This window comes from Pelophylax lessonae, assembly GCF_965119305.1.
Source record: "Pelophylax lessonae genome assembly, chromosome: 9".
NCBI lineage: Eukaryota > Metazoa > Chordata > Amphibia > Anura > Ranidae > Pelophylax > Pelophylax lessonae.
Window position 1 is genome coordinate 159,538,153 of NC_138776.1, and position 14,703 is coordinate 159,552,855.

The following is a 14,703-nucleotide window of genomic DNA, read 5'->3' on the forward strand; positions in this document are numbered from 1 at the left end:
GAGGAGGTGGCTAGTGAGAGGACCCTGAAGTGTAGAGGGGGTGCCGAGTGAGAGGACCCTGAAGTGTAGAGGGGGTGCCTAGTGAGAGGACCCTGAAGTGTAGAGGGGGTGCCTAGTGAGAGGACCCTGAAGCGTAGAGGAGGTGGCTAGTGAGAGGACCCTGAAGTGTAGAGGAGGTGCCTATTGAGAGGACCCTGAAGTGTAGAGGGGGTGCCTAGTGAGAGGACCCTGAAGTGTAGAGGGGGTGCCTAGTGAGAGGACCCTGAAGCGTAGAGGAGGTGGCTAGTGAGAGGACCCTGAAGCGTAGAGGAGGTGGCTAGTGAGAGGACCCTGAAGTGTAGAGGGGGTGCCTAGTGAGAGGACCCTGAAGCGTAGAGGAGGTGGCTAGTGAGAGGACCCTGAAGCGTAGAGGAGGTGGCTAGTGAGAGGACCCTGAAGTGTAGAGGGGGTGCCTAGTGAGAGGACCCTGAAGTGTAGAGGGGGTGCCTAGTGAGAGGACCCTGAAGTGTAGAGGGGGTGCCTAGTGAGAGGACCCTGAAGTGCAAAAGGGGCACCAGCGATTGGGCCCTGAAGCGTTAAAGTGTACAGCGTGCAGTGTACAGTGTTGAGAGTTGCAGCAGCACAAGCAGTTACAGGAGCTACCTCAGTCAGGAAGGACTGGAGGGAGCTGGATGCAGGACTTTTGAGCTAACCAGAGCATCAAAAGTCAAGCCTAAAGTACAGTCCAGGACTTTTGAGCTGATCAGAGTGTCAGAAGTCAAGTACAGTTCAGCAAGTCAGTGTCTTTTCAAGCGCCAGCAAGCTTTGGTCGGCATCCAGCCGGCGTCAAGACAGCGCTGAAAGGCATTTTTTCACAAAGTGTCCCATTTGTACCTAGTTGAGCCAGAGGATTATCCCACTCATTCCCTTCTCCCATCCCCAATATCAAATAAACAAAACAAACCAAAGATGCCGGACTGGTCTTTGACTCAAATCTCACACTTCGGTATTCAGCTTAAATGGGCCGAAGGTGTCGCCGGTAACAATGGCAGACCCACATCAGGCTCAATGCCTGGAAAATCTGCTACATTTGTATTCTCTTTCAAATCTGTGCAGGGTTTCTATGTGAAACTTTGCCTCTGGGCAGTAGCTTCCTGTAATAAAAACCAGTCACTGCTGTGCTCACTCCTCATGCAGAGTAACTGGTCTTGTATCCGCCCCTCTCCTGTAGGTTTTATAGAAAGTCTTCAGTGGGTGGTGCCTACTGGGTCCCTCCCACAGCTCTGCTCTCTGCACAGGCTACCTATGTATGTAGAACACAGTGATGATGTCACTGCTACTTTTACAAGGTAATACCCGGGTTTGTCAAGGCACTGGTGGACACAAAGTGGATTTATGGAATTGTGGCTACTCAAGAATATTTTAAAATAAACACTTTTGTGTCTGGAGTTCAGCTTTAAATTAGAAGAAAACTATATTTGCAATAGATGCAGCAGAGCGTGAATACAGTAGCCAATGACTGTACTTTTATTAATGCTCCTTAGTCAGCTGATGCTGCTGAGAGCCCATGGTGAACTCACGGTGGCTCCATAGTGGAATGCCATTGGGTGTTTGTTGGAAAGCAGACACACAAACTCATTGTTCCAGACTGCAGCACCGGCCTGTGTGATACTATTGTATTACACCGAGACCAGATGCTTCATAGCACTTCATATGGGATAACCCTAATCCAATAATACATAGCATTAAAGAATACCAACTGAAGCTCTATCTTGCATGAGAAACTTTTTATTCAACTCTGGTTTAAATAAATAAAATAAAATCTATTCAAGTATGTATTCTCAAAGCAGTATTAAAGCCAAAAGCGAACATTTATCATATTGCAGCTTACTATTTCTTAGATGTGATGGCTCCATTGGTATTTATTTTAGGTTTTCTTTCCTTTATTTTCACCTGGTAATCCAGCCAGTAAGTCTGTTTTTTTTTTTTTTGTTTTTTTTTAAAGTTCCCCCTGGCAGAATATGTATATATGTATGTATGTATGTATGTTTAGAGAGATGAGACAACCCATAAAGTGTTACTAAACCCAGGACCCGGCATTCACTATATCTGGTCTCCCACAGTACACAGAACATGGAAATGATTATTTTAGTAAATAATATAAACTTCTAAATACATTTTAGTAGTACATAGCAGTCTTGTGACTTCTATCAGTTTCTAGTTAAAGCTTGTAGAAGGAGTTTTCATTCTACTCTGACTGTCCTATGAGGCTGCAGGACCCCTGACCCTCTGGACAATGCTCATTGGCTCTGTGCTGATCACATGCACCCTCCCAAAAAAAAAAAAAAAAAAAAACCTCTAGCAATACACACCAAACTGAGCATGTGCAGAGTGACTTCAAAGGCTCTGTCTTATCAGAAGATGGATTGGGGAGAGTGGAAGAAGGGGAGGATCAGGAAAGACAGGATCAAACAGCCTTTTTACACAATGCAGAGGATTAACCCCTTAGGTTCCACAGTGAGCATAACAAGCATGCTTTACTGCACATACCGACTGATTATACTTTTGTGGGTTTAGAAACACTTTAACATTGACAGGGTTGCTTACAATAGTCAGTTTTATTCAGTTATGTAAAACCTGTATCCCAAGAGAATAAAAAACTGTGTGCTGTAACTGCTTATAATGTATTAGCTGGAGTTCAGTGTTTGTGTGTTAAAAAGTATGTTTTTTTTTTTACATTTTACAATCATCACAACCTAGGTGGATGAAGCATCTGTTAGATGCTGCATCTCCCCCCCCCCCCCCCGGCTCTAAGGCTGAGAACCGAGCAATCAAACACCTCTGATCACTCGGTTCTCAGAGCTGAGCAGAGGGCTGTCATTCACTGCTGTCTGCTCTGCCCTCCTGGGCTCACTGGAGTGCTGGGCTGTGAAGACTGTGGGAGTGACCGGCTCAGCCTGAGCTGGATGCCATATGGTTGCGATCTTTCCTGAGCCTGGACTGGCTCTGTGACTTTAGCCAACAGGGGGCTTCAGCCGGCTGTCTGCTAAAAACGGGTCACAGGAATGCTGCCCAAAGGTGCCCCCTGTGCTCCTTCACCCAGTTTGGAGGCACTCTAATACAGGAGGCGTGTTACTGGCAAGAAGGAAAAAGCCTAAAAATTAAAACGAATGAAGCCACCACATCTAATGATTGGTATGCTGCTATATATGACATCTTCTATTGCTCTCAGCCTCCTCCAAATCTCCGAATTCCTTTTTTCCTCGTTGCTGTGTCCTGACCTTCTGTTAGAGGGTGGCTACATTCATTCTCCATGGTCCCACTGACCATGACTGTAGGGACAGAGCCACCCCCTCTTGCTCACTCCTGAGATAAACTAAGGCTATTGACTCTATTGACTATGGGATGTGCACTGCGCATTCCAAACCAAGTAGAAGAGAAGGGGAAAAGAAGAGGTTTGGGAGCTCATAGAGGACATTAAAAAGAAGCAGAAAAAAAAAACTTTTTTGAAAAATACATTACAGGGCCATTAAATAGTGGATGTGTATGGATTATTTGTGAAGAATCGGAAAATATTATTCAGTGGCACTTTAGGGATGCAGAGGAAGCACAAGTACAACGTTTTTCAGGGAGGCGACCCCTTGATCTGGTGGGTAAGACGGTGCCAGGGGACGTATCCTCATTTGTACTGACTTGGCCTGTCTGCACAGCTGGCTTAGATAGATAGGAGCTGTGACCACGCAGACAGTCTCTGCATTGTCATTTCATTGCATGCATTCATACTCTTGGTGATGGCCAGCTAAAACTGAACATAGAAATGTGTGGGGAGTTTCTATTTCCATTGTGCTTGAACATTGAGTGTGTGTTGTGTGTGTCTGTGTTGTGTGTCTGTGTTGTGTGTGTTTTGTGTGTGTGTGAGTTGTGTGTGTATGTGTTTCGTGTGTGTCTGTATTTTGTGTGTCGTGTGTGTGTGTTTTGTGCCGTGTGTGTGTGTGTTGTGTGCGTGGTGTGTGTGTTTTGTGTGTGTATCTTGTGTGTGTATTTTGTGTGTGTGTCTTGTGTGTGTGTGTGTGTATTTTTTGTGTGTGTCTTGTGTGTGTTTTGTTTGTGTGTGTATTTTGTATGTGTGTGTGTTTATCTTGTGTGTGTGTGTGCCTTGTGTGTATTTTGTGTGTGTGTGCTTTGTGTGTGTGTGTATATTTTGTGTGTGTGTGTGTGTGTGTGCGTGGTGTGTGTGTATCTTGTGTGTGTATCTTGTGTGTGTGTTTTGTGTATGTGTGTATTTTGTGGGTGTGTCTTGTGTGTGTGTGTTTTGTTTGTGTGTGTATTTTGTGTGTGTGTGTGTTTTGTTTGTGTGTGTATTTTGTATGTGGGTGTGTGTTTATCTTGTGTGTGTGTGTGCCTTGTGTGTATTTTGTGTGTGTGTGTGTGTGCTGTGTATGTGTTGTGTGTTTGTATGTATGTGTGTTTTGTGTGTGTGTTTTGTGTGTGTGTGTGTTTTGTGTGTGTGTGTGTGTTTTGTTTGTGTGTGTATTTTGTATGTGTGTGTGTCTTGTGTGTGTTGTGTGTGTTGTGTGTGTGTGTGTACGTGTATGTTGAGTGTTTGTGTGTGTTTTCTGTATGTGTGTTGTTTTGTGTGTGCTTTGTGTGTGTGTTTTGTGTGTGTGTGTTTTTTGTGTGTGTGTTGTGTGTGTGTTTTGTGTGTGTGTGTTTTGTGTGTGTGTGGGGGGGGGGGGGTTGGAAAACTGTTTTCAGCATATGTTTGTCTTTTTACAGCACTTTTTAAACCTCTCCAAAAAAATGTGTTGACCAGGTTTAACTGAACAAAGGAGAATCAGTTCTTGAATAGTCCAGGGGTTGTTTATCCTTCAATTTTTTTTTGAATTAGTTAATCCTTATAAAAGTGGTGACCATAATTATGATTCCTTTTGGGGTTTTTTTTTGTGCTTTTCTATATAGATTGTTGTTTTTAAACAATGAAGGTATATCTAAAGGCAAAACCTTTTTTTGTTAGTTTTGGATAGAGTGGGAGGGATAAGACCCCCTGTCAGTTTGTATTGCTGTCTGTGCCCCCCTTAACCACTTCAGCCCCGGAAGGATTTTCCCCATTTTTTGCGATTCGCCACTGCTTTACTTTAACAAAAAATTGCGGGGTCGTGCAATGCTGTACCCAAATACAATTGATGTCCTTTTTTCCCCACAAATAGAGCTTTCTTTTGGTGGTATTTGATCACCTCTGCGGTTTTTAGATTTTGCGCTATAAAGAAAAAAAGAGCAGCAATTTTGAAAAAAAAACGCCATATTTTTTACTTTCTGCTATAAAACATTCCCAATAAAAAATTTTTAAAAATGTAATTTTTTTATCAGTTTAGGCCAATTTATATTCTGCTACATATTTTTGGTAAAAAAAAAAACAAAAAGCGTATTTTAATTAGTTTGCGCAAAAGTTATAGAGTTTACAAACTACGGGACAGATTTTTGGACTTTTTATTTATTTATTTTTTTATTAGTAATGGCGGCGAGCTGCAATTTTTAGCGGGACTGCGACATTGCAGCGGACAGATCGGACACCTAACTGACATTTTTGTACACTTTTTGGGGACCAGTGACACTAATACAATAATCAGTGCTAAATAATATGCACTGTTACTGTATAAATGACACTGGCAGGGAAGGGGTTAATACTGGGTGTGATCAAAGGGGTTAATGTATGCCTGTATGCATACTCACTGTGTGTTTGGGGTGGGGGGGGGGGGGATGGTTCTGTGACAGGCACAGACAGATTGCAGTTTCAGCTTAGCTGATCTGTCCCTGCCTGTCTGAGAGAAGGTCCGTCTGCTTTGTTTACATAAGCAGACGGGTCTTCTCTCCATTTCTCAGACGATTGCGGGAGGAAGGCGGCAATCGCGGCCTCTCCTCCCACAGCCTGCCTCCTGCTGTGTCTAAACACATGCACTCCAATCACGTAGTACTACGTGGCTGGACGCAGCCGAGCCGCCCTGCTGCAGTAAAAAGCCGGCGAGTGGGCAGTCACCAAGTGGTTAAGGAGATTCAGCCTCTCTAATTGTCCTGGTTACCATGATCATTGAAAGTAAAGAAAATCCCAAATGTTGGGTTGTCCCAGGGAATAGAGGGAACATCTTCCAATTGGGACACTAATTCTAGTGACACCTCCCTGCCTGTCAGCTCCGTGTCTCCACCCCCCTCCCCCCGACTCCTGCCGCTATCAGTAGAAAATTAAATTTTCAATAAAGAAAAGACCAGAGTTAGAAAAGAAAAAGCATGAACGCAGGGCCTCCATGACAGGGTTAAAAAGGGTTTGGTATGAAGAAGGTGTAAAGCATTATTAAAATGGCAACTTAAATGATTGGTGGGGTGGGTGGTAGCAAGTAGGGCTGCAGAAAGGGGATCTGTAGGAGGGTCTCAAATCTTCAGCCGGAGGAGAGCGTGCTTGAGACAACTGCCCACCCTCCTGCCCTTACTGTGTTCAGTGGTTTTTGGTCAGTTGGACCAGGATCTGGTGGTATTGTCTAGGCAGCCAGCGGGATACAAGGTATAGATTTGATTATGGAAAAATATGTAGGCACCCATTATTATGCTTGGTACGGCTCCCATTATTATGCTTAGTACGGCTCCCATTATTATGCTTGGTACGGCACCCATTATTATGCTTGGTAGGGCACCCATTATTATGCTTGGTACGGCTCCCATTATTATGCTTGGTACGGCTCCCATTATTATGCTTGGTACGGCACCCATTATTATGCTTGGTACGGCACCCATTATTATGCTTGGTACGGCTCCCATTATTATGCTTGGTACGGCTCCCATTATTATGCTTAGTACGGCTCCCATTATTATGCTTGGTACGGCACCCATTATTATGCTTGGTACGGCACCCATTATTATGCTTGGTACGGCACCCATTATTATGCTTAGTACGGCTCCCATTATTATGCTTGGTACGGCACCCATTATTATGCTTGGTACGGCACCCATTATTATGCTTGGTACGGCACCCATTATTATGCTTGGTACGGCACCCATTATTATGCTTGGTACGGCACCCATTATTATGCTTAGTACGGCACCCATTATTATGCTTGGTACGGCTCCCATTATTATGCTTGGTACGGCACCCATTATTATGCTTAGTACGGCTCCCATTATTATGCTTAGTACGGCTCCCATTATTATGGTTGGGACCCAAAATTGCAGAAACGCTAGATGTGTTTAGCACTTAAGAGTGCATTCATTTTAATTGCCTGGAATAAATTATTCTGGCCAATGGAATGAATGAATACCAAAATGCTTGATGCACCCAAATGCACCTTAACCAGTTTACAAAACGCGGCTTTACACTGGAGATGGCCGCGCTCTGCAATCAATTTTAAAGGTAAGAATTTATCTTTATTCCATAACTGTAATTTACTGAATTGTGGGGTTAGTGTTAGGGTAATTGGCGATAGTTTAGGATTAGGGGGGTATTTTTAGGTAAAAAATGTTTTTGTGGCCGGAACTCCGCTTTAATGTCCTACCTGTAATTTTTTTAAATACAGTAGAACTTGAAACTATCAGCACTGGAGATTTAAGCAGGCCACAGATTACTCAATTTTCTTTCCTTGCACCATGGGTGTAAGGAAAGAAAATTGCTCAATTCCCGCGCAAGGGTGTCCAAACTACGGCCCTCCAGCTGTTTTCGGAACTACACGTCCCATGAGGCATTGTACATCTCTGACATTCACAGACATAACTAGGCATGATGGGAATTGTAGTTCCTGAACAACTGGAGGGCCATAGTTTGGACACCCGAAACAGCACATTCATGTTGATGGATGAATGCCTCCTGCAGTGCTATTGTACACGGCCAGCAGGGGGCGCAGACAGTATTTCTGGCCGGCAGAATATAATGGTTACTGCTAACAGCTATAGCTGCTGGCAGTAATCATATGAAGTGGATCAATGGACTGACTTGGGTAAGCCTGCTCATACATGGACTGAAATTTGGACAGTCCCTGCTGAACTGGCAGAATTTCAATCCATGTGTGGCCAGCTTTAGTACTAATCAGCATTTAACACCAGAAAAGCATTAGTATTGCCAATCATAAACCCAAATACAAAGATGTAATATATTGCAGCTTATCAGTCCATGTAAAAGAACATTTCATATGTTTTCCTTATTTTTAGAATTTCTTCCTTTATTTTTACTGATCCTGCCAGTAATACACTTTTCCTGTTTGGTGACAACGCTCACTCATCACCATGCTCTATTTACAGAGCATTGTCTCCCCAGAACAGGCCTACAGACCACTTTTCACTCTCCTGTTACATAGGGGAATTATTTTGTAGTCCAAATTATTATTAGTTTACGAAATTTCTTGCAGGATCAACAGATATTTTTGCACTTATGGAACAGTTACAACAAAATCCGTTCAACTGTATATTTAACAGACCAAGATGGAGCCTAAGAAGAGAAGTTGATTCTTGGGGTTCACATACAGCTGTATTACAGACTAATGGTTTTCCTCCTTTGGAAATCTATGGCTGAAGGGAAAGAAAAGTAACTAAACTCTCCCATCATTTTTAGCTAAGGTAGCTGCCATCTTGGCATCTTCGATCTCCATCGCCCATGATGCTGCACGTGTGATCAGTTTTGACACCAGCCATTGGATGGTTTGACAGTTTGGATGAAAGCACAACCAGTTGACAGTTTGGGAATGAAACTATTTTTTGAAACTATTAAATTGATGAGTTTAGTTCTGCTTTACCAATACTTCTTATCATAGGGCCAGGAGGGGCCACCAAAAATGTACTGCAGGGCCAGCAGCTGAGCACCATAAAATAACAAATACCGGGAAAAATCTGCCTAACATCTGGTACTATAATGGGGCCAATAATATAAAGTTGCCAAGACCTGTACAGGGTTATGTAATACCAAATGTGGTCCCAGCTTTCCATGACAGATGCTGGGCAGAGGATGCTAGAAGATGAGATGACCTCTACTTGCTCTGTTTAGGTCGTGGGATTTTTCTTATTGAGGCTTTGCCATGTAAACTGTTTTGGGATTTGCCTCCAGCTGTGTTTTACCCTTGTGTTTACTAGTCAGGACATTTGCTTTTTTTGTCTAGTAAAGGAAATGTATTTAAAAGGTGACAGCGGAAAAGCTCTGAATGGGTAGATAAACAATGTTGGTGCTCTACTGTCACAGAATTCAATGAGCAGACTGTGCTGGTAAAAGTACGTTCACCCTAAAAAGGCCCATCACCATACAGCTTGGATGGAATTAGATCTATAAAGCGGTTACATGAAGAATATTTGGGTAAACTCAAACACTACACTGGTCATACGTTGAAAGCTCAAGTTGCCTGACATGCATTTTATTATTAAATACAAGTGACAATGTGACATGGTAAAGGTTCAACACATGTACAAATGGGGCCTTTATACAACCACACCTGTATGGTTCCCTGCAGATATCTATTGTCCTAGAATGGCAAAGATAGATGAAAAGGGTCCAATAATAAGCTTGGAATGTAAGTCCAAAAATACTTATTTATAACTCAATCAACCCAAGTATTGGAACCATTTTTTAGCCTGGTTTGTTGCTGATGAGATATATATATATCAAAAGTATCGGGGCTCCTGCCTTTACATGCACATGAACTTTAATGGCATCCCAGTCTTAGTCTGTAAGATTCAATATAAAGAATGTCTATGGGAATGTTTGACCATTTGGGCTGCACAGTGGTGTAGTGGTTAGCACATTCATCTAGCAGCAAGAGGGTCACTGGTTCAAATCCCAACCATGACACTACCTGCCTGGAGTTTGCATGTTCTCCCTGTGCCTGCATGGGTTTCCTCCCACACTCCAAAGACATGCTGGTAGGTTAATTGGATCCTGTAAAAATAATTGGCCCTACTGTGTATGTATGTGAGTTAGGGACCTTAGATTGTAAGCTTCTTGAGGGTAGGGATTGATGCAAATGTACAATGTATATGTAAAAGCGCTGCGTAAATTGACAGCGCTATATAAGTACCTGAAATAATAATAATAATTCTTCCAGAAGCACATTTGTGAGGTCAGGCACTGATGTTGGAAGAGAAGACCTGGCTTGCAGTCTCCGCTCTAATTCATCCCAAAGGTATTCTATCAGGTTGAGGCAGGCCAGTTAAGTTCCTCCACCCCAAACTCGCTCATCCATGTCTTTATGAACCTTGCTTTGTGTACTGGTACGCAGTCATTTAGGAACAGTAAGGGCCATTCCCAAACTCTTCCCACAAAGTTGGGGGCATGAAATTATCCAAAATGTTTTGCTATGCTGATACCTTTAGGCGGAGTTCCACCCAAGACAGCCTTCCCAGAAGAGTTGAAGCTGTTATAGCTGCAAAGGGTGGGCCAACTCAATATTGAACCCTACGGACTAAGATTTGGATGCCATTAAAATTAATGTGCGTGTGAAGGCAGGTGTCCCAATACTTTTGACAATATAGTGTATATTAAAAATTGTTTTTTCCCATGTCTCTGAAATCTGCAAAGCCCTCAAACTCAATACATTTGTTTCTCTAGACCAGGAGTCTCCAAACTTTCTAAACAAAGGACCAGTTTACTGTCCTTTAGACTTTGGGGGGGGGGGGGGGGCAAAACCGTGCCCAGTGGGAGTAAACAGTGCACTATCTTTGGTAGGAGAAGAAATAGTGCCCCCTTATTGGCGTCAGTGGAGGGAATTATGCCCCATCGTTGGTGTCAGGTGAAGGAATAGTGCCGCATAGTCAGCGCCGTAAATGTTGCCTTAAGAGCCAGACAAAGGCAATCAAAAAGCCACAGTTTGGAGACCACTGCTCTAGGCTATGCAATTTCTTCACTGGCAATTAGGTAGGCAGTATATACCCCTGGTCACCGAGAATCATATTTTCAACTGCCAGTTATACATTTTTAACTCACATAAATCCCTCAGATTTCTCCAGTAAAATGTGAATCGGGTGCACTGCTAGCAAGGGCCCAGTAGTTTATTTACATTAAAGTGACTTTAAGGCTGCGTTCACATATTGGCTTTCTGGATCGCAGTAGAATTGCGGGACACCGGTTGCCCAAAAAGAGTACAAGAACTTCTTTTGGGTGTCAGGCTCCCCGCTATTCTGTTTGCGCGATTTTACCACGATTTGTCGGGCAACAATCGCGACAAAATTGCGCCGCATTTGGGGTGCCATTGCCAGTCACAGGAATAGTACGAGCATCCCACGATTTGATTCAGGATCCTGGGCAGAATTGCCGTAATTCTGCCAGCGATCCGGGACGCCAATACGGAGCCTAAACGATAGCTTCATTCTCCAAAAAAAAAATCAATACACATCTTCTTTTTACTAGCCCTGTAATCTATTTTTTATGAAATCTTGGTAGCAAGCAAGTGAGGGTGGCTACATTTCTAACTATAATAGAAGGCGCTTGTTTGAGTTAAAAATTACTTTAATAAAATGCCTTTTTTTTTTAACCAGAGTTTAGTGTCATTTAAAGGTCAAGTCAGACAGGAGCTTCTAGAACCCTAATTATTTTCATGATAAAATATATCACTATAAAATCCCTTCCCAGTAAGGTTGACTACATCGATAAGTGTGGAAGTTTGTTAAGGCGGGGTCTTTTTATTTTAAATAAATCACCCCACGCTTTTCCTTTTTAGAGGAACACAGTAAAGGTTGATGATGTTGGAAACCAATGCCTGCACTGCATCCATTAAGCTAAACAGAGAGCTCTTGCACCTTTCTGTAATATAAACATTACTCTTTCCATTGGTGTAAATGGGAAAAAGAGCATCATGAGAAATAAACCAGCAAATGGTAGCCCTGAATTAGCCAGTGCTGGGATAACAACACACAGCTGTTTCCCAAGCCATTGTGTTCACGCACGAGTCATCCAGTCTGTTTTCCCAGCTAGAAATGACAATAGGATTGTACGTTGTGTGACTGCTAATCCTGTTTTCTAAATGTGTACTTACCCCAAGCAGCAAAACACATCATATAGTGTGAACAGATCTAGCAGGCCACACATGTAGACATTTGGAGGGCTATCTCCAGGGTGAATTCGATGGTTTCCTTAGGCTGAAGTCCTCTGTATGAACTTCTACTTCCACCGGGAAGAGCTGGTAATACTCAGTCTACTCACTTATGTCCAGTTCTTTTAACAGTACCTTGTTCTAGAAGAGGTGCAGAAATGAAGAGTCACTATATCTAGATGTAACATCTGTGATGTCCAAGTAATGGTGCTTGGATTACTTCATAGAGCCCAGGATGGATGCAGGAAAAAAGTGTGCAGCATTCACGTAATACCTGCAGTGGCTTCCAGTCTTCAGCAAAGCACTATTATTAGTATACAGGATTTATTTGGCGCTAACAGTTTATGCAGAGCTTAAGGCTCCATGTACACGGGACGCTGGAAATGGCCGTTTAGGAGCAGTTGGGCGTTTTTTTCAGAAGCCCCTGAACCCATCTACATTTTATCTTATCTGTCCATGTACACCAGGTCGTTTACAGTCATTTGCAGGCAGTTGCGTTCAGGGACTGTTTTTAGAACGCAATTATTTGCGTTCGAACGTGTGTTTCCCGGCGTTTCAAATGCACAAACGCGTCCGAGCGCGTCTGAACGCGTCCGAACGCGTCTGAACGCGATGACCCGCGTTTAGCGTTCGCGTTTTTCCATTTTAAAGGGGAATCATTTTTTTGACCTCTAGGAACGCTTCTAAACGCAAACGCTGCTAAACGCCCGCTAAACGCGGGTACAAACGCGGGTACAAACGCGACCGAACGGACGTTTCAAACGTCCTAAAAATTCCAGCATTCAAAGGGACTTTTAACAACGTCCCGTGTACATGGAGCCTTACAATATAAAAGGTAAACAGTACAGTTACAATATAGGTAAAAAAGCAGGTGCGCTAAACTAATACTGTATGTGTAGATCAAACAAATGATGTGGACCACTGGTATAATGTCAAAAATTCGATCACCAAAATATTGAATTAATTGTGAAAACAGTAAATGACTTTCTAATGTTACTACTAAACAAACAAAGGAAAAAAAATATGATCACCAGTAATAGTGACTGGAATTAAAATAAATTTGTGACAAAACACAAACTGGTGAAATAGTGACAAGATGATATAAATGCATACAAAAATTCAAGGTGTATACAAGTAAATTAGGCTAGATGAAAGTGCAAAAGTCCAAATAAGTCTGTAATATGTCAAAACACATTCAGGGTGACTCCAGGTGACAAATCCACAGCAACTCAATGTGCAGTAAATCCCACCACCATAGCTGGACTGGCCCCTTACCAGAGCAAAAGAAAATAAGGGCGTATAGGTGTTAAGATCCAGATAGAAAATAACATGCCCAGGTGAGGATAGGGTATTGGTGGAAAAACCCTCTTAAACAGAAATGGATAAGCCTCTTACCAGATGACCAATAATATAGGGCTATTATGTATGCTCCCCTGGTAGTGGATATCCTCCTCGCCTGTCAGCATGTATCTGAATCAATCCCCTCTGGTGTTGTTCTTACGGGTCAGGTCTGAAGACTCCTGTTCAAATCTCCTGTTTTCAACTCTGGGTTTTTAACTCACCACTTAGTCACGTTCCACTTGTCAGTCCAGCAAACAAAAAGGTGACAAACTAAAGGATGAGCAAGTCCGAAACATGTCAGGTGTCACTCTTTCTGTTAGACCACTTATCCCATTGGATATACCTAGTCCATTGGTTTCAGGCAATTCTACATTGTACATGTTGGTGTATGTGTACAATTACACATGTCCACAAATACGATATGACATGTGTTGTACTACTATTTATATATGTATATATTTACTCAATAAAAGGTATACTTTTCCACATTGGTATTTGTCAATTAGTCCTTGAGGGGCCCATGAGGCAAACTTTGTTTGTATCTAATTTTTGTAGAAAACGAATAGAGGGGAAATCTTCCATTGGGAACGCTAGTTCTGGAGACCTGGGGGTCTGCAAGGGATTCCTTTAATTTGCAGGGATTTCCTCCTATCTGTTTTATCTATGGGACAGGAAGTGATGGGAAATCTCCCTAATGGGACAGAGATGGCAGTAAAAAAAAAAAAAAATCATTCCTTACTCTATCCAAATTGAAAAATAAAAATGTTGCCTATAGTTCTACTTTAACCACTTGCCGACTGCCTAACGCCGATCTACGTCGGCAGTCAGCCCCTCACAGGCAAAGTGACGTAGGGCTACGTCACTAGCTTGTGAGGGTCTAGGGAGCGAGCGCGCGCCCCCGGAGGCGCGCTCCCGCTCCCACGTGGTCACGGACCCCCCCGCGCGTGTGACCAGCGGACCCGATGTCCGCCGGTCACTCGGCGATCGGTGGGGGAGAGGGAGAAAGTCAGGCGGCTTGTGTAAACAAGCCACCTGTCATTCTCCCCGGTGTATGAAGGCTGATCATACGGTTCTACTATGTAGAACCGTCGATCACTCTTCATACATCTGAAGCCACAGCCAATCACAGTAGAAAGCACACCCCTAGGGACACACACAGCCCCTCCCTCTCTAATAAAGTTAACCCCTTCACTACCAGTGTATTTTTACAGTAACAGTGCATATGTATAGCACTGATTACTGTAGAAATGTCACTGGTAACCCCAAAAGTGTCAAAAATGTCAGTCAAGGGTCCGATCTGTCCGCCGCAATGTCGCAGTACCGCAAAAAAAATCGC